This window comes from Balaenoptera physalus (genome assembly GCF_965194825.1).
Source record: "Balaenoptera physalus genome assembly, chromosome: 2".
Classification (NCBI taxonomy): domain Eukaryota; kingdom Metazoa; phylum Chordata; class Mammalia; order Artiodactyla; family Balaenopteridae; genus Balaenoptera; species Balaenoptera physalus.
The window spans coordinates 61,900,551-61,919,368 of NC_138883.1; the positions used below are offsets into that span (position 1 = coordinate 61,900,551).

Consider the following 18,818-nt stretch of genomic DNA (forward strand, 5'->3'; position numbering starts at 1 on the left):
GAAACTGCCTGAAAGTAGAGTACCTTTGATTGAGAGATGAATCGTTATCTCTCCTTCACGATACTCTCATAGAAAGAAAGGTGGATTGATAGACACTGGCCTCTGAAAGAATCTACAGCTCATTCTGGGCTTAACCAGAACCCATCACTTTATCTAAGCCTTGGTTTTCTTGTTTGTAAAATGGGGGGGTTTGAACACTATGATTTGTAAGTTCTCAGCCGGTTTTCACATTCTGTAACTTTATCCTTTAGATCAAGGGTTGCAAACCACCCATGTAAGTTCAAATTTTTGCGTAGCCACATTTTAAAAAAGTAGAAAGAAACTGGTGAAATTGATTATATTATTTTAATATAATTAATTCAAATATTAACCTATCAACATGGAATCCAGTAAATATGTTAATGAGATTTTACATTCTGTTTTTAATACTGAGTCTTTGAAGTCGATGTGTATTTTACACCTACAGCACATCTCCGTTCAGACTAGCCATATTTCACGTGCTCAGTTGCCACTTAGGCCTCGTGGCTCTCGTATTTGGTTGTGCAGCTTTAGACTCAGAGCATTAGAAAGACAAATTTTCATCAGTATTTGGTAAAGAAAGTAACTTTATTCTGCTTTTCAATGTTGGTTATTTTATTATATACTACTAGATGTCTAGTTACTTCCATTATCTTCCAGCAGATTTTCATTAAATGATTCCTTATTAGTTTTTTCCTGCCTCTTTTTCGTTTTTCACGATGGAACAGTTTTCTTTGAGTGCAGACTTGTCACTTATGCCAAACTATCTGTGATGGTTTTGTAACTCTTCCCTGCTGAGGATAACAAGCTTAACTGAATCCATTCATATTCTAATTTAGCATCTGAACTCATGCTTCCATGTATATCTAAGGAAAGTATATAAATCTATATACCAGCTAACTTTAAAAATTTATTGTTTTCTGACTTGTGTTGTTATACCAGCTAACTAGGGTGGCAATTTTTAAAAACTGGAGCCTTTGACTTACATATTCTGCACACCTATGTATGTCATACATAAGGCAGTACTTATAGCCGTGTCTATAGTTGAATGTATGCATGATGTAGATGTAAAGTCACAATTGCACACTTAGGAACCCATTTCTGATGTGTCCAAACTTCCATCAGCACTAAAGTTCCTTCTTATTAATACTATATATTTTTCTGTGCTCTTATAAAATATTCATACTTAGGAGTAATGATGGTCTCTTCTTAGAAGAAAAATAAATATCTAGTTACTAATCCAACATTCCCTGAGAAGCTTTTGCTATTTATTTCCACATACACATCATTTAAAATAGAGTAATGCCTAAAATGTGTTTTGGGTGCAGTACTTCTAAGTCTTAAAAATAGTCCCTTCTAAGAGGAAAAATGAATCTCAGGTTACTAACCCAATAAAACCTGAGATGCTTTTGCTATATATGTTCAGATATATATCGTTTAAAATAAAGTACACCCTAAAATTCGTTTTGAGTGTCACGTTTGAGAGGGAAAATGTGTGCAGGTGACCAAAACTCTCTGGTTTTAGTGGCATAAAAGTAAATCAGACCTGAAATATCATCAGATGTGTGTGTCTGTATATGAGAGAGACCTTTTTGGAACAGTCTGTGTCATGGATTTCAGAGCAGACATGATAAATCATCATAAGCTGAGGACCACCACTGTGTTTGTGGAGCAAAAACCCAGCCTTTCTTTGCTGGATAATAAATGATTGCAGGGCTGGAAAAGAGTCATATGTTTCAGACTGGCCAAAGACAAACTATCTTTGAGTCCAGTCTTCTTAATTCACCTGTACACATCCCACATTATTACTCAGGTGCTAAGCAGAAGTGCTTTTTGTCTTCGAGGCTGAAAAGACCCTTTAGTTTAAACTATGAACCTTCTCTGGTTTTCTTTGAGAAAGTAAAATAAATGCTGTAGTGGTTACTAGTTGTAAAAAGTTGTTAAAATACACAAGTTCTGCCCCATTTCCAGTGAAATGCTGTGACTTAAGAATGCCTGTTTATTGTTACTTGGTGTGCAGCTGAGCTATGCAGGTAGATGTAATTGGATTCTCTCTCTCATTCCTTTATGCATTTCATTATCACTTATGGGCTGTTTCAAAAGGCCAGAGTTGAAACAGCCTAAGAGTAAAAAACTAAATAACTTTTAACTTTTGCTGAGCATATGGGGTGGGGCAAGAGGGGTCGGAGGATACGGATTTAAGAAATTTCTCAGCATTAAAAAAAAAGCTGTTACAAAAGAGAAATCGTTTCCAGAATGGGGTTCCTATAAGACAGACTGAAGAAAAGTTGTAATGTTATGCCAAATAAACACATATAAAATACTAAAACGTGGTCTGAGCACAGGTTGGTTTGTGTTAATAGCTCATTTCCATTATCTGTCAAGTTAGATTTCATGCTCAGGCCATGACACGCTGACAGCCTGGAGGTATTAGTAAGATTATAGGGGTGGCCATCTTTCATAGGACTGCTAGGCTGGACAGTTGTTGAGCAAAACCAACTGTTACTTGGATTTTAATTAACTGGACTTTTGAGAATTGTGACAACACTTTTGTAGTAATGATTTATGGAAGAAAAATTTCACCTACTCAGTATTTAGCAGGTCTTTTTCTTAATGCTGATTATATCAGGCAGGCAGATGCATGTATAAAATAGAAGTTTAAGTTCATGTTATTGAAAGATTTAAAAACACAGACACTAAGCTTTTGTTGGAATTACTATTGCTATTATTTACCGAAGGGGCTATATATTTATTGGCATTAATAGCTGACAAAATAGGAGTTTATTTATGATATGCTTGGTTAAACTCAATGAATTACATTTAAAGTAACCACACACACTTCTTTCTCCTGCTTTGATAATGGCTAGTGGCTAGTAAATACAGAAATTATTTAGAAGCAAGAGGATTTAATCCTTGAATGCACCTATAGTTTGTGAGATCCCAAACCCTGTTTAAAGCTTTTAACATTGTATTTTAATAATAACATTTTACTATATTAGTACAATGCAAAACAAGGAAGTAAATTGGCACTTGCAAACTTGTTTCATGTATTATTCATAATTGATATCATCATTCTGCTTGTTTCTTGTTCTGAATCTAATATTATTTTTATATTCACAACATTCTTGAGGTATTCACTAATTTATCGGATACCTTTATCTTGTACTAACAGAAGCATGAGCATCATTCACATCATAGGTGCATCATAGGATTAGAGAGTATGTTGCTAGCTTGCTTACATTCATATGTTCAAACTCCTAGAGTTTGAACGGTGAGGTATGATTTTTCCAGCTTTTTTCTTTATTGAATAATATTAGGTATGTTCTTTATTGTGATAAAATACATATATCATAAAATTTACCCTCTTAACCATGTTTAAGTGTACAGTTCAGCAGCATTAAGCATATTTGCATTGTTGTGCAATCATCACCACCATTCATCTCTAGAATTCTTCTCATCTTACAAAACTGAAACTCTGTGCCCATTAAACAATTATTCTTCATTTCCCCTCCTCCCAGCCCTGGGCAACCACCATTCTGCTTTCTATCTCTGTGACTACTCTAGGTACCTCATATAAGTGGAATCATATATTATTTGTCCTTTTGTGCCTGGCTTGTTTCATTTAGCACAGTGTTCTCAAGGTGCGTCTATGTTGTAACATGTGTCAGAATTTCCTTCCTCTTTAAGGCTGAATAACATGCCATTGTATGTATATACTACATTTCGTTTATCCATTCATCTTTTGATGAACACCTGGGTTGCTTCCACCTTTTGGCTATTGTGAATAGTGCTGCTATGAACATGGGTGTACAAATATTTCTTCTACTCCCTGCTTTCAGTTTTTCTGGGCCAATGCCCAGAGGTGTATTAACTGGGTCATATGGTTGAAATTTGTTTTAAATAGGTTAAAAATGAGATATATCATTTGGGTGCATGGTTTCTACTTCCGTTTGTAGCAATGTTCTTAACTTCAATGTCTCACTTTCTTCATTAAATGAAGATAATAACTTTGCTCATTGCCCGATAGTTTTGAGATGATTATGGGAACATTTTAGAGGCAGAATGAATAATTACCTCCTCTTACACTCACAGGTAGTCAGTCCTTAATAATTAAAAATAATAATCTGGATCAGAGGAAAGAAGGTTTATTGTTTGGTTTGATTTTGGTTGTCCTGAGAACTTCGGCTGGTAAGGGCACTCCTGGAGAAAGAAACATGATTTGACATGTCCTTAGCAACTATTCCAGGGCTTTTATGAAAAGGACAAAATGATGACAAAGCATGATATATTTCAATTCAAAAATTAGAATTGTTTCACACAACAAAAATGAACTACGATGGGATAATCAGCTGCAGGCTGTGGACCTAATTTTGGGCACTCAGTCTTGGTTCTCTGTTTTGTTGGTTTGGTTTCTGAAGTAATGCTCATTATACTTAAAAAATGACAGGAGATGGAATGGGCTGGGAGAAAGAGAGAAAGGTGGAATTTATCATTGCTGTTGAGGCCATGGGTAAACTCAGTGGGCTTAGAAATACTTCACAAATGTGCAGTGGTTTTCTTGTGGACTAACTAGGGCAGTTGTAGTCACTTGTTCACGCCTATGCCCAGGCTGGCTGCTGGGACCTCCACCCTCCTGACGCTGGAGCAGATGGCTTTCTCTTCGGGTTGTCTGGCTCAGGGGGAGAGGAGATCCCGTCACCATCTGCGGTGTATCCTCGTACACAGTGTGATGGTTTCCCAAGTCCTAACCATGTCTCATGTCTTAGCCACCTCCTTTGGGAAATCTTCTTTGATCCCATCATCCCCAAATCCCCTCCCTGAGCTGCAGGCAGGTCCCTTCCTCTGAATTCCCATAACAGTCTATCTGAGTCCACTGTGGCTATCGCTTTTTTCTGCCACTTGTCCACATGTCCTTCCCTCCCACTCATGGCAGGCTCTAGCTCTTTCATCTTGTCCTTGTCCCACAGCTGGGTCAAGGTCCCAGATGCAGACAGGCTTCAGGACATGATCCTGACAACTGGCCTTCTGGGGACAGAATCCTTTACCTCTGGTCACTCTTAGGCAAGGTCACCTGAAAAAGTAGAGACATGGCCAGAAGACCATGGTTCTGTGATGTGATTGGAGTGGGGTTAGGGAAGAGGTTAAATTTGTGTGAATTTGGGATTTCAGAGGGAATTGGGGTGTCCTTTGCAGGGAGCTTTCTCTTGCCAGTGAACTAGGACCATCCATGTGTCCATCTGGGGTCTGTCTGTCCGTCACTCTGTTGGCGCTGTGCCCTCGGCTATCCCAGAGAGAGGGAGGACTCCCCTGTAGCTCTGCTGATAAACTTTTGTCTACCTGCAAAAAAAAATTCTATTCTCTTATAAATTTCTTATTTTTTCTCATAAATTTAGTGTGATAATATCAAACTTCATATAAAAAGTCAGTTGTTGTATATTTTCTCAGTCAGTTAATCATACTTGTCACGAGGAGGTTTCCTAGCCAGCCAAAGGATACTTGGCCAACTGGAAGGCATAGTCAGGTGGCCTAGGACACGAGTCCTGTTCTAAGTTTTGAGAAATAATTCTGACCTGACCTGGCAGAGCTTTGAGGTTAGGTACGATATCAGTTGTATGGAGCCAAAGGAGTTATGCTGTTGTGAATGTGGGCTGTCCGACAGTTCCCTGCAATTTCAGGAGAACCAAAGTCACAAGGGACAGTTGATCTTGTTCTCTCATGTTGCAGCAAAGCAGTGGCCACCAGGGCAGAACCAGCCCTGGGAATGGTGTGGTACTCAGAGTAGTTCCTCCACGTCAGCGGTCCCCAACCTTTTTGGCACCAGGGGCCGGTTTCGTGGAAGAGAGTTTTTCCACGAACAGTGGGTGGTAGGGGGAGGGTCAGGTGGTAACGCGAGTGATGGGGAGCGGCACGTGAAGCTTCGCTCGCTCGCCCGCCACTCACTCCTGCTGTGCGGCCCTGTTCCTAACAGGCTGCGGACCGCTAGTGGTCCGCGGCCCGGGGGTTGGGGACCCGTGATCCATGTGCTCTGAAATGAACTTCTAGATGTCTAAAACATTACATGAAACAAACCAATTATATTAGCTAAAATATCAGTTTTTAAAGTCGAGCATCAGTAACGTAGATAGGATAAGCCTTAGGCACATGATTAGGTGTGAGATATCAGGTTAATACAACAGGATGAAAACAGGTTGCTCTCCATGATTAAAAATGAGGAAAAGGTTATTAATAGGAAAGACTGTGTATGTAAACTTCTCTCATCATGTATATATTAGTTAAAAATTAAACTAGCTTCCTAAAACAATGTAACTGCTTGATACAGCAAAGGAGACTTGGAGTAAATAATGGGGTACTTGTATTTTAGTAACCTAAGTTATGCAGTTATGGAAAACTTGACTCCTAACCTACCATAAGACAGTCTTGGTTTGACTTTAGTATGATTTGATCCTTCTGTGTCTCCATCATAAAATAATTACCAACCATTCCAAGAATAACAAGAAATAAGGAGATAGATGCAGTCCTTGGAACACTAATAGGGACAGTGAACTAAAATCCATTTCCTAGTGTAGAAAAATATAAGTAAACGTTTTCTTTTGGAAATCATAGAATCTCCCAATTGGAAGAGATTGTAGCGGCACTTGAGGAACTAAACTCAAGTTTAGTTGTATGATTCCCCCCGGCAAGTTGTAGTAATTCTGCCTTTACTTGCTCTCGTTGGTTTGGGGACTACATTGTCTTCTGAGGCAGAAGCTCTCCACCAGAAACATACCTGTCCCCAGTCCCAAAAGACAGAGGAGGCAGAGCTCAACTTAAAATTTGTCCTTCTCCTAAAAATGCTGTGAAGGAAAAATAACTATACCTCTGCATGTAATACTGACATTTGAAAATTCCAAATTTAATGTTAAGAGGTGTGTGTTAAGTAGTGTTTGGTGACGTATGTCCCCAGTACAGACAGATCTTCACAAACAGCTCGTCAGTTGATTTCATAAAAATTCTTTGCTTGACGGAGAATAGACTAGTGTGACCAGGTTTGGCAGAATTTATCAAGGGAAAAGAAAATTGCACAAGTTTTGCTTTTACTATGTTTTCTTTTTCTTTTTTTTTTACATTAGATAATTTCTTTTTTGAATTTTATTTTATTTTTTTTAATATAGCAGGTCCTTATTAATTATCTATTTTATATGTATTAGTGTATATATATCAATCCCAATCTCCCAATTCATCCCACCACCACACTCCCCCCACCCCACTGCTTTCCCCCCTTGGTGTCCATACGTTTGTTCTCTACATCTATGTCTCTATTTCTGCCTTGGAAACCGGTTCAAAGGTACCATTTTTCTAGATTCCACATATATGCGTTAATATACAATATTTGTTTTTCTCTTTCTGACTCACTTCACTCTGTCTGACAGTCTCTACTATGTTTTATTTTTCTCCATAGCTAGTCATGTTCCTCTCTACCACCCTCACCCCTCCAAATTTTCTTTTTGTCTTTACAGAAAATTAAAATCATAACATTTGGTTGCATACTTAAGGTGAATTACCCCAGATACTTTTCATTTGTCTTCTTTTCAGATGTGTGTGATAGAAGGCATAGATTTTTCATAATTAAAATGTGTCCTTTTCCCAGCATGACTCTGAGACCCAAAGTAATGACTCTTCTACTGCCTTGTCCACTAGGTGCCAGCACAGCACCGCTCCCTGCTTTTGTTCATTTCTGCAGATGGTTATTTCAGACTCCTTAAAAACATGGACTTTGCATGTATGGTGTATTTTTGTTTGGTTGGTTTGGTTTGGTAATTTTGACTAAATTTAACCAAAAAGAGTTCCATTAGATTGGTTTTCTAATCGCTAAGAATTTCATTTTCAAAAACTATTCAAAGTATGATGAATGTAGGTCGATACAAGCAGCAAGATCTTTTATTTTTAGTCTGAACTCTTGCCTTCAAGCTCAGTATTAATTGTGAAAGAATAACTAATAGTCAAAATAATTGAAAACTAAACAATTGTGTAATATAAATAATTCTGAAGCAGGGTGGTGTATTTCTAAAGTAATAAGAACAATATTAGATGTTTACCAGTTTTGTCATTCAAGAATTAGTTTTTCAACTTGATATAATTATTCCTCTTTCAGTGTTGTATATGTAATTTGATGTATCATTTGTTTTGCTTCATTCAATTACATGTTTTAAATTTATTTGAAAGAATTCTTATACATTTCAAAATGAAGATAACACTACCATATTTGCACTCAGTCTTTTACTTGTTATAGTATTCTATGTACATAATAAGCTCTAAAATTATGTATTTAAGCACTTCATTGTTCACCTACTCTCACAGGTTTCATTATTTTTAAACTAATTTTTTAAAAATAAAAACCTTGAATTTTTCAATAATTAGAAGTTAATATTTTGACTACAGATGAATAAAGCATCTAAAATTATTCTCTGAACAAAAGCATAGGTATATTTAATTTTGTATATCCTAAGCTATATAAGAAAGCACAATAAAAAGGTCCATGCCATAACTAAATATATACTGCAGATCTTCTACCTAGAAAATACGATCAAAAATGCAAATTTTAAAAAATTTTATCTTTTTTTTAAAATTGAAGTATAGTTGACTTACAATGTTGTGTTAGCTTCAGGTGTACAGCAAAATGATTCAGTTATATATGTAGATAAATATATGTATATCATAATATGTGTATTCTTTTTCAGATTCTTTTCCCTTATAGGTTATTACAAAATATTGAGTATAGTTCCTTGTGCTATACAGTAGGTCCTTGTTGGTTATCTACAAAATGCAAATTAATGTGGTAAACATATTTACATAAATGGTGGGAACTGTAAAATTCAAGGTATATATCAAAATTATATGAATTTCAAATTTATTTGATGTAGTTATCTTAATAATGTAAGCTAAAGCTATAGTCAGTACTATTGTTGCCATCATTCCTATTCTTTTTAAATGTCAAATATATAGTCAAAACATTCTCTGTACAATTTTGTGCAACATAATGTTTGAAAATGATGAAAGCCATAAAATGTTGACTGCCTACACTGTATATTTAGGTTAATAGGGCAGTTTCATTTCTAAAAATGTGAGACGATTTCTTTCCCCTGTTTTATGGTATATTATGGGATAGGGTCGCTGCTGTTACTGATCACACACATTGTAGAAAAGACCACTGTGTGCTCCCAGAGTTTGGTTTGATACTACTTAGTGTCAATACTTTGAGTAAAGCTTGGCTTATTAAAATTTCAGGAACCTTCTGGACCTATGTAGGTATACTACATCCTGCATAATTCTGTTACTCCATTCTGGTTGTTTCTTTTAATCTGTAGAAGTAATTTTGTGTTAAGAAGAAAAGAAAAAGGAAAGCAATGAAGTACTGTTTAATCTGAAACAGAGGTTTTTAAGTTCAGTCTCAGAAGCAAGATCAAATAACCTATCCAGTCATTCTATATCTGTAATTCTTTCACAGTACTTTTCTTGAGTTTCTCGGATCAGCCCAAATCCTGGTTGGAATACTGTATGCTGTACTTTGTCCATTTTTAGTATCAGACCATCATAGTATGATCAGCATTCTCTCCAACTTCAAAATGGTCATCTGTAAGTTTGAAATTCTTTGTTGCTGTGAAGTTCAATAAAAGATTTCAGTGTTGAATTCAACCCAGACCACAGAATGATTAAATTCATTGTTTTTGATATGTTGCATGGGAAGATATTATGCGTTGCTTCCATCTTTGCAATTTATTTTCTTAAAAAAAAAAAAAAAGGTCAGGCTATTAACTATATATGGCAATTAAAGGAAAGTGCACTGAATGTCCTGACAACACATCACTTTTTTTCTGTGTTTGATTTAGGTGTCTGTAAAAGGACACCACTCATGCCTTTATAGTTAAAATGCTGTCATTTCCACCATAAACTCCTGTTTTTAGGAGTTTTGGTTTATAACTCAACCGTTAAAAAAACAAACAAAAAACTTACACTCAGATTAGTATATTTCTTTTTTTAATCTGAGAGAAAATTTTACTAAAAACTTGAAATCTATGCAGTTTCATCATTTTAAATTTGGAAGAAACCAAATGAAAAAAACTGTCAGTGGTTTTGAATGCATTTTTGTTCTTTTTCAACTCCAGACTAGCTTAGTTGTGTGGGAAAATACGTTTTAACATATTCAATCAAAGAGACTGTCGATAGTAGTTTTTTAAAGTTGGCTGAATTTAAGTATGATTATGAAACTTTTGCAATAAGCATTTTAGAGTATACATTTTAAAATTTCTTCTTAGATTCCCTTTCTATAAAACCATGGGGGAAAGTAGGTATGTACAGAGAGAGCTAAGGTGATTTTTAAAGTCTACTTCTGTACCCTGCGGATAGCTATGGGTGACCCAGATCTCTTTAGGAAAGTCTGAAGTGAAAAAGAACGCTGAGCATAAAAAAGAGAAGCACAATAATCAGAAACTAGATTTCCTTATTTCTTATAGTTCACATTCTTAGTCACTAAAAGTGTCCATGTTTCCTGTTCATTCATTTACGATTCTAGCTAAGTGTTGCTAATGGTGCTGACCCTTTCAGTTTCCCCGTGTCTTCTGAATCCGTTTTTTTCCCTTTTGTGAGATTAATAAAATGTAAGTAAAACTGTACGTATACAACTTATTTACATGTGTATGTAAATATTGAATACTTTCCCCTCAAAGAACCCATTGATCTATTTGATATAAAATACATTTTCTTAAAAAGGCTTCTTCGCATAGGACAACAGGAGGCAGATTATTGTGAAAGTGAGAGAAAGGAGAGAGACTGGGTTGTGGGAGATTTGAGAAAACTCAGGTAACCTGGAGATGGTATGTCAGGAAGGTTTAGGTGGACAACAAGAAGATTATAGGTATGAGAAAGAGGGGCACAAGTTATGTTTACTTGACAGAATCATTTAACAAAAATGCTGTCTTAACAAGCAATGCATGTGAATATATTCTTTTCAATCATATTGCAGTGAAACCCCTCACAGAAGGAAATATGCATGATAGAGAATTCATATTTACATTTCCCCCCTCTGGTTCCAAATTACTGGATTAGGAAAAAAAAAAGCTATCCCCACCCTCCCTTCTTTGAAACAGAGAAACATGACTTTCTTGTATTTTTCCATAAATGAGTCTGACCACAAATTTAGATTTACTAAAAATTGTTACAAGTTATCTGGGAAACACAGAATTTTGCAACAAAACTCACTATTAAGCAAAATCTATCCTATGAAATTCCAGCTCTACACAAGAGACGTGTTTGAGGGAACTTCATTGATTATACACAGATTCATAATTTAAGTAGTAAATTCTGTTAATGTATTTAAAGCATGATTAGATTTGCAAAAATTTGGTTTACATAAAACTTTTCAGAAACGCAAGCTGAAAGAAGTGAACAAATCTGTTATTATCTAAGCACAAGAGCATTAAATCTGAATGTAATACAGGTTAATCTATTTCTATGATGCAATGAAAGAAATAGATTTATTATTTAAATAAATTTATGTTTTACTCATCACATAAGCCATACATATACACACACACACACACACACACACACAACCCAACTTGACTGTTTTTCATCAGGTTCTTGTTTAGAAGTTTATGAGATTAACTGATTGCTTAAAGAGCCACAATTTCTTCATGGTTGATCCTGTTTGGTCATTAAAATGAGTAAAATAACCAGATGTGATCTTGGTGATTAAATTGGATTGGCTGTGCAATGATCCCATTGATTGTTTGGCAATCCTTTATTATTATGTTTTAAAAAATAAAAATCCATCAAGCAGAAGAAAGCTTTTTTGATCCTGCTTTTAGACAAAAGCCGAGTGGGATGCATAATAGAAGGGGCTGACACAGAGGTGCCAAGGATCCCAACCTTCCTGCTCCTCTAACACTGTCCAGAGCCTGATAGTCTCCAACAGTACTTTGCCCCAACGTACAAACAAGGTGGCCTTGCCCTTGTGAAGAGCTGTGTCATCCGGCATCAAGTAAACTTGACTAATGAGAGTCCTACATCAGTAGACTCCTGTGGAGTCTTGGTCAAAGCCCAGGGCACCATCCACCCTGTGCCATGGGGACCAGATTTGTTGCCATCCATCATTCAGTTTAAATAAACTTCTAGGTGTTGCCAGGAGAAGGCTTCTCTAAGAAAGATAAAGAAAAAAAAAAAAAAATTCAACAGTGGGCCCTGTATTTATAGCTTAACAACATGTTTACAGGGGTGTTTGAGAAAATAATCTAAATCAAGAGTAGAAATATAGATTGCTCAGGCCTTATCACAGTATTTTCCTGGGCTCTCAAAGGAAAAAACAAGCCAAACATATTTAGTCCCTGGAAAAAAAATAAGTAAAATAATAATAACAATAACAACAATAATAATAATAATAAAGTGTTCTCTCCAGAAAATGTCTGAAATAATAGATTAATTTTAAAAGTAAACATATTTAGTTAATCCATGCTTGTTTATTATATACTTTTGTTTATTTCTTAGCTATCCATTAGAAGCTCAATCATCAAAACAACAACAAAAAAACCTTTTTTCCTCTGTACCATGAGTTTTTGAGCATTTTCTATTCTTTCTTACCTCATGGACTTTGTATTTGCTTTATTCTCTGCCTGGTTTGCTCTTCTGGCTCCTGGCATGGCTAACTCTTTTTCCATTTGATAGAGTATTTTATCTATAATAGTCAGTCCTCTCGTTGCCCCATTACTCTATCCTGTCATTTTTTTGTTTGTTTCCTTCATGATCCAAAATTACGTTGACATGGTTTCCTTTATTTTTTCCTACTCTCCACACCTGTCCACTCCAAATTAGCCCAAGTGGGAATCCCACTTCTGGGGGGTGTTCGGTGGCCCTGTTCTTCCTAGGGCCCCCAGACACTGTGGGACGATGTGGGGCAATGTGGGACAACATGCCTTCAGCATCGCTCCAGTTTAGTCAGACACAGCAGTTTCTACAATGCAACTTCAGGTTTTTGTTCAGCGACAGGCATTCAATCAACTAGCAAAAAAAACTTAGCAGTGCTCTGAGAAGGAAGCAAATATTTAGTAAACTCTCCGGCCTTTTTTTTTTTTTTTTTGGTCTCTCAAGCTGAAATGTACTGTCTATCTGTCCTCATCGTACCATAGAAAGAGTTCTGGCTGTGTCCTTGTACCTCCAGTTACACCATTGGTCCCCAACCTTTCTGGCATCAGGGACCGGTTTTGTGGAAGGAAAAATTTCCACGGGCGGCAGGGGGAGGTTCAGGCGGTAATGCGAGCGATGGCGAGCGGCAGATGAAGCTGTGTTTGCTTGCCCGCCGCTCACCTCCTGCTGTGTGGCCCGGTTCCTAACAGGCTGTGGACCGGTACCAGTCCGCGACCTGGGGGTTAGGGACCCCTGAATTACACTGTTATTGAACCTCGGACGGAGGGGAAGGGTTATGCTTTGATCTCCCTTCATTTAAGCATTTATTATGTTTCTAAATGAAAGTCAAAGTTTGTAATTCTTCTAGGGTATCAGATTGAGAAATTGTATGATTTTCTTCTGGATAATCTAAAAGGAGAAAGTGGAAAAAATAAAAGCAATTTTAAAACTATGACCCCCGCCAAAAAAAAACCCAGTATGTATACTTTTATTACTATTCCTGGTATTCCTGCCGATTAAACAAGAATGAAAATAGATCTTGCCTTCCACATGTGCTTTGAACAGATCTGTGGGTGAAATCCTTAGGAAAAGATTTCCAGAGAACCTTTGGGTGATTTCCATTTATTCTAAGAAGTTCTGGTGTGTGATTGAGTTATCGCTTTACATTGTCAACACTTCTATCACAAATCAGTTACCAAACATGGAAAAATTGTCAGAGGCTTTGAAAGCTAATGCAGGGTGGTAGTAATCATTTAAAGGGCTTATCTGTCTGCCTTGAGCAACACAGAAACTGAGAAAAGGCAAACAGGACAAATGGTGGCCAGGGTATGGGAAATGGAGACGGGATGTGGGAGGGGGACTCCTGAAAAGCATTCCAGTCTGTTTGGGTCCTTCACAAATCCTAATGAGATAATAGCTCATCCAGTCAAGCCCATTCCTTACTTTCAGGAAGTGCCACACAGGTAAATGAAGAAATTATTTGAAGAGGGATCATGTTGGGTGTGGACTGTTTGTGATTCAGCTTGGAAGAAATGTAGGTGTTAAAGATTTCTTGAGCCTGACTAGGATTGATTTCCCCTGATGGGGTTCTCTCAACTCCTGTTGATTGTTGGCCTGAGGTTTGCAAAACTGATGGTACTGACAGATAAAAACCCAGTACCAGTAGCTGAAGGAAATGTGGAATAATTTACCCCAGAGTAACTATCACATCATTTAGAGACAAACTGTTTCTTTCTTGACATCCACACCGTGCAGAATTCTACTCGTTAAACTCTTAGGACTCTCTAAGGTGGCCTTTTTGAAAATAGAGGATCCAGATATATTTGTCTTTTAAAAGAAAAGCTTAAAAATGTTATTTTACGGACACTGAAATTTAAAATGGAGGAGATGAAAAATCTATCACCTTTTTGGGGGAGGTGGGGGGCAGAATCTCAAAATAGATACAAACAACATTTATCCTGATGGTACTTGAAGGGTGCCCACCCCCACTTCCAGGTTTCTTTGCTAGCTTTGCCAACAGTGTTTTATTCTGTATCAAATATACTATAGTCTGATATATTCAAGGAGATGGCAGTGAGGAAAACTTGGAGTTAAATCATCTAATCACTGTTAAAGAATGACAATAATGAAATAATGTGCATCTATTCCACTAAAATGTCGTGATGAATGTAGATGCTAGGTGGCTCCCGTATGATCCTGTTTGCTTCTACAAAATAATTTAGTTCTCAGAAAGGAATCATAGTGTGCACAGTGACATCATCTTTCACATAGTCCAGGTGAGAGAATCCCTTGAAAACAATTACCATATTAGAGTTGGGGCTGGGGAATAGGGGGACCTCTCAAGTCAAGCTCTGGGTCAACCCCCTGTTTGTCAAAAGCTTGGTCCATGCCAGGATAAGTTGAAATGGAAAGATGTGGAATGAAGAAATTTGACTATGATTCTAAATTATCCTGTTAGGAGATCCCTGTGGAACATTAAGGGACTTAGCTAGAACAGCATTCTGCATACTGTGTAGGCAGCTAGAAAGTCTACACTAGCTCAAGACTTTAGGATCCTGAAGAGTTCTTTGTAGCTGTCAGTGGCAAAATAGGGAATTTAGACTGGATTTCCCTATTTAAAATATGCTCACAGATTACTGAGAGTCCTGGTGATGAACCTCAGGAGAAAGGGGAGGAACCGTGAGGTTTTAGCTGCTGGATATTGATTCATTAAATAATTCATTCATTTGTCAGGGGTAGTGCTGGGTAGGTTGTTTGAAGTATCTTGTGGAGTGAAACTCATAAAAGTGAAAAAGTGAAGCTACTAAGATGGAGATAGCGCCTAGAAAACATAGTAGGTGCTTAATAAATACTAATAAATAAATCTTAAAGTTTTGGGAATAAAAGACACTAAGCATATAAAAAGTTTCAAAATCTCAGCTCCTCTACTATGTGTGTGTGTAAAATCTAATTAGAGACCAAGAGTGAGAATTTTCACAATTGTATTTTGTAAACTAAAAACAGAGAGTTCTATTACCTTCTTTTCACCCTGTAAGTCCTGGAGAATTAGACGTTAAGTGGAAATGGCATAAGAACTAGTATCATTAATTTCAGTCAGTGGTTGGTGGCTGGTGATTTATAGCTTTAATATAAATGAAGAGTTAATTCCCAAGGGATTTTATATTTTTAATTTTTTTATATCCCAAGATAAAACAGATACAGATTTGGTGTAAGGGAGAATTTGAGTCTAAGAATTTTAAGTCTCTGGAATGTGTTGCTCAGAAAGTTGCGGAACTCAAGAATTTGTGGGCTTGCTTTTGCTTAGATACTTTAATTATTAGAGATTCACCTTTTGTAAGGGATTTATTCACCTTTCAAATAAAGTGTGTGAGGTTCCCTGGATTATAATGAATAGAAAAGGCATAGTTTTGCCTGAGATTTAGACAGTAGTTCTTAACTCATGTCCTAAAAGATTAATAATAATGTAATTTCCACTTGTTGTCCAAATAAGCCTCTTTTTAAAACAATTTGGGTTTAAACAAATATGAATTTTAAAAACACTAGTTTGAAGTTTAAAGAATCTAGTTAAAGTTTTATGTTTTTCTAGCTAATCTTTTCCCTTTATTTACTTTCCCTGAATGCTAGCTTGTAGTCAAAAGCCATATCTGAAGATTTGCTTTAATCTTTCAGCCATGCTTAGCATCAGAGAACTTTATGCTGCTAAAATCTTAGGATCCAAATGTCTCCTCACCCACCTCTTCTATTCATTTCCTCTTTCGGTAACTAAAAGAGGAATTGTGAGTAAGATTAAAAAAAAAAAAAAGAAACCCACTCTGCTCTTTTTTTATCCTCCTATTTACAGCACAGAAGCAAAAAGAGAAAGAGATACCATGATATTGCTAAGTCCGTTGTTTCCCTAATCAGTAAGCTTTCCATCCCAGGATGGACTTGAGGAGGGTACTGAATAGCTTTATGATTACTCTTACTGAGCTTAGAGATAGGTCTAATGTGGAGGTGGGTGGAGGTTTTATTAGTTTAGCTTCTCTGTTTGGTGTTAGTGTCTGCTTTAGCTCTGGGTATATTAGCCAGAAAAATTTCATGAGAAATTGTCTTCTTCTGGAGCCTGGATATTTTATAATAGAACTTTTGAACAAAACCTAAGTAAAGTTTTTGAGCAAAGACCACTGATTTCCATTACAGTCAACCTCTCAAGGTTAACAAATGATTCTGCTGTTGAAGTTGACATACATCAAATACCCTGGTTTGGAGGTGTCCCTGTTTTGGCACTGGAGAGCTGGTAGCATAATCTTCAATGGAGGCATGATCCCCACCAACTGAGTTTCTCTATGAAAGCTGCAACCAGGTGAAGATTCATTTTTAAAATCCAAGAGTGGTCAACCCAGGTGGGGCTCATGCTCACCTTCCCAACTTTATAGACATAAACTAGACATCTTGTAAGTTCTATCCTATGTGAGGAACCATCTTTTAGTCGTGCAGCGGATTCCAGTTTTAATTTTAGTTTTTAACTAGATCTGTTTGGGGTGTGTCCTGATTTTAGTTATTCAACTAACCATGCTTTCATCTTGGGATATAAACTTCCATTAGAATAACTACAGTAGGCTTTTAACTTTAATGTAATTTTATGTAATGCTACCAAACAACAATACCTAATATTTATTTAGTGCTTTTTCTTAAGGCTTGAAGTAGTTAATGTGCTTTTACTTATTTAATCCTTATAATATCCTGTGAGGAATATTAGAAGTAGGCCTTATTATCTTCATTTTATAGGTAAAGAAATGGAGTCACAAAGTAGTAAGGGAGTTTGCGAATGTTCTATGAGTTCCTAGTGCACTCATGATGATTTTTCAGTTTTCCTGCCTTCCCTTCTCAGGGGACCTTGTTGCCTTGCTATATACTATAAATACATTATACAGTGTATAGTTTTACTATTCTCAGGCCCATCAAGTTTAATGGGGTAGCCTGGCATGGTTCCTAGAGCAGGATCATGTACATGATAAATATTACTTTATAAGATGATGGATTTTGGCTTGAACATGGTTTACAGTTTAAAAATGTAACAAAAGGGAGCATGTCTCATTTAGTTTTGTTTCTCTAGCAACTAATGTGGTGCCTGGCACATAGTAGGCACTCAATAAATATTTGTTAAACAAATGAAAACACCTCATTGAAAAGTAGCACGATAAAGAGCTAGACTATTAAGACAAATAAAAGGAAGTACTACTTCACTCAGCAGGAAGTGCTTAAATAGGACAACCTACCTCCACCATAAATCCCTTGGTTCTTGTTGAGGATCAGCCGCTGATCTGGGTAGAATGTAGCTCCAACCAAGTGTTTTGACTTATGGAGTTATTGATCTTAGAGCTGAAAGGGCCATTTGAAATCATTTAAGCCTTCTCTTCAAAAAAAATTTTTTTAATAGAGGAGGAAATTGAGATTGTATTTCATTTTGCCTTTTGCAAACAGAAATTACCACACAGGCAAATTTACTTTTAAATTGTTTCATTGAATTATCTGGGAGGCATATATTTTTTTCTTACTTATATGGAAAAATTTGCAAGATTGAGGTGCAGAAAGTTTAATGACTCTTTGGGATCACACAGAGAATCCACGGCATAATCCAAAAGAATTATATTTCATGACTATTTCATAGCAAATGGACACTAGTGTCAGAAACTTCCCTTTCAAAACATCATGCTTCATATTACAGAACATCTCTAATTAGTTCAAAATACATGATTAAATTCTCAAAAACCCTTGAAAATTAACTTTATTTTAATTTGACATCACCAACCACAAAATGACACAGAGCAAAATTCTGAGAAGCCTTCTAGTTGCCCCTCCCTTATATACAGTTAACAAATCTTGTGAATTCTAATTCCATGTCTTTTAAATTTACCTGAATTACTGAATTAGACTCTTAACCACACCTCTCTGCTCTCTATATCCCTCCTTGAATCAATTTTCCACAACTAAGCTTTCTAACACATAACCCCAATGTTTCTCTTCTGGTTTAAATCTTGTACTTGCTCCCCCTTGCCAACACAATAACGTAAAATGTCCTTCTCAGAGCACGTCCCCACCCCCCACCCCCACCCCCCACCCCCGTCTTCTGGCTTCTGCCCCGTCTTCTGGCTTCTGCCCATCAT

General features: G+C 36.6%; 1 protein-coding gene across 6 annotated transcripts in view; it reads left to right on the plus strand.

Annotated features, from left to right (window-relative positions):
- SLC25A21 (solute carrier family 25 member 21) overlaps positions 1-18,818 on the plus strand; it is a 516,682-nt gene that overhangs the window by 228,912 nt on the left and 268,952 nt on the right. The window lies entirely within an intron of this gene.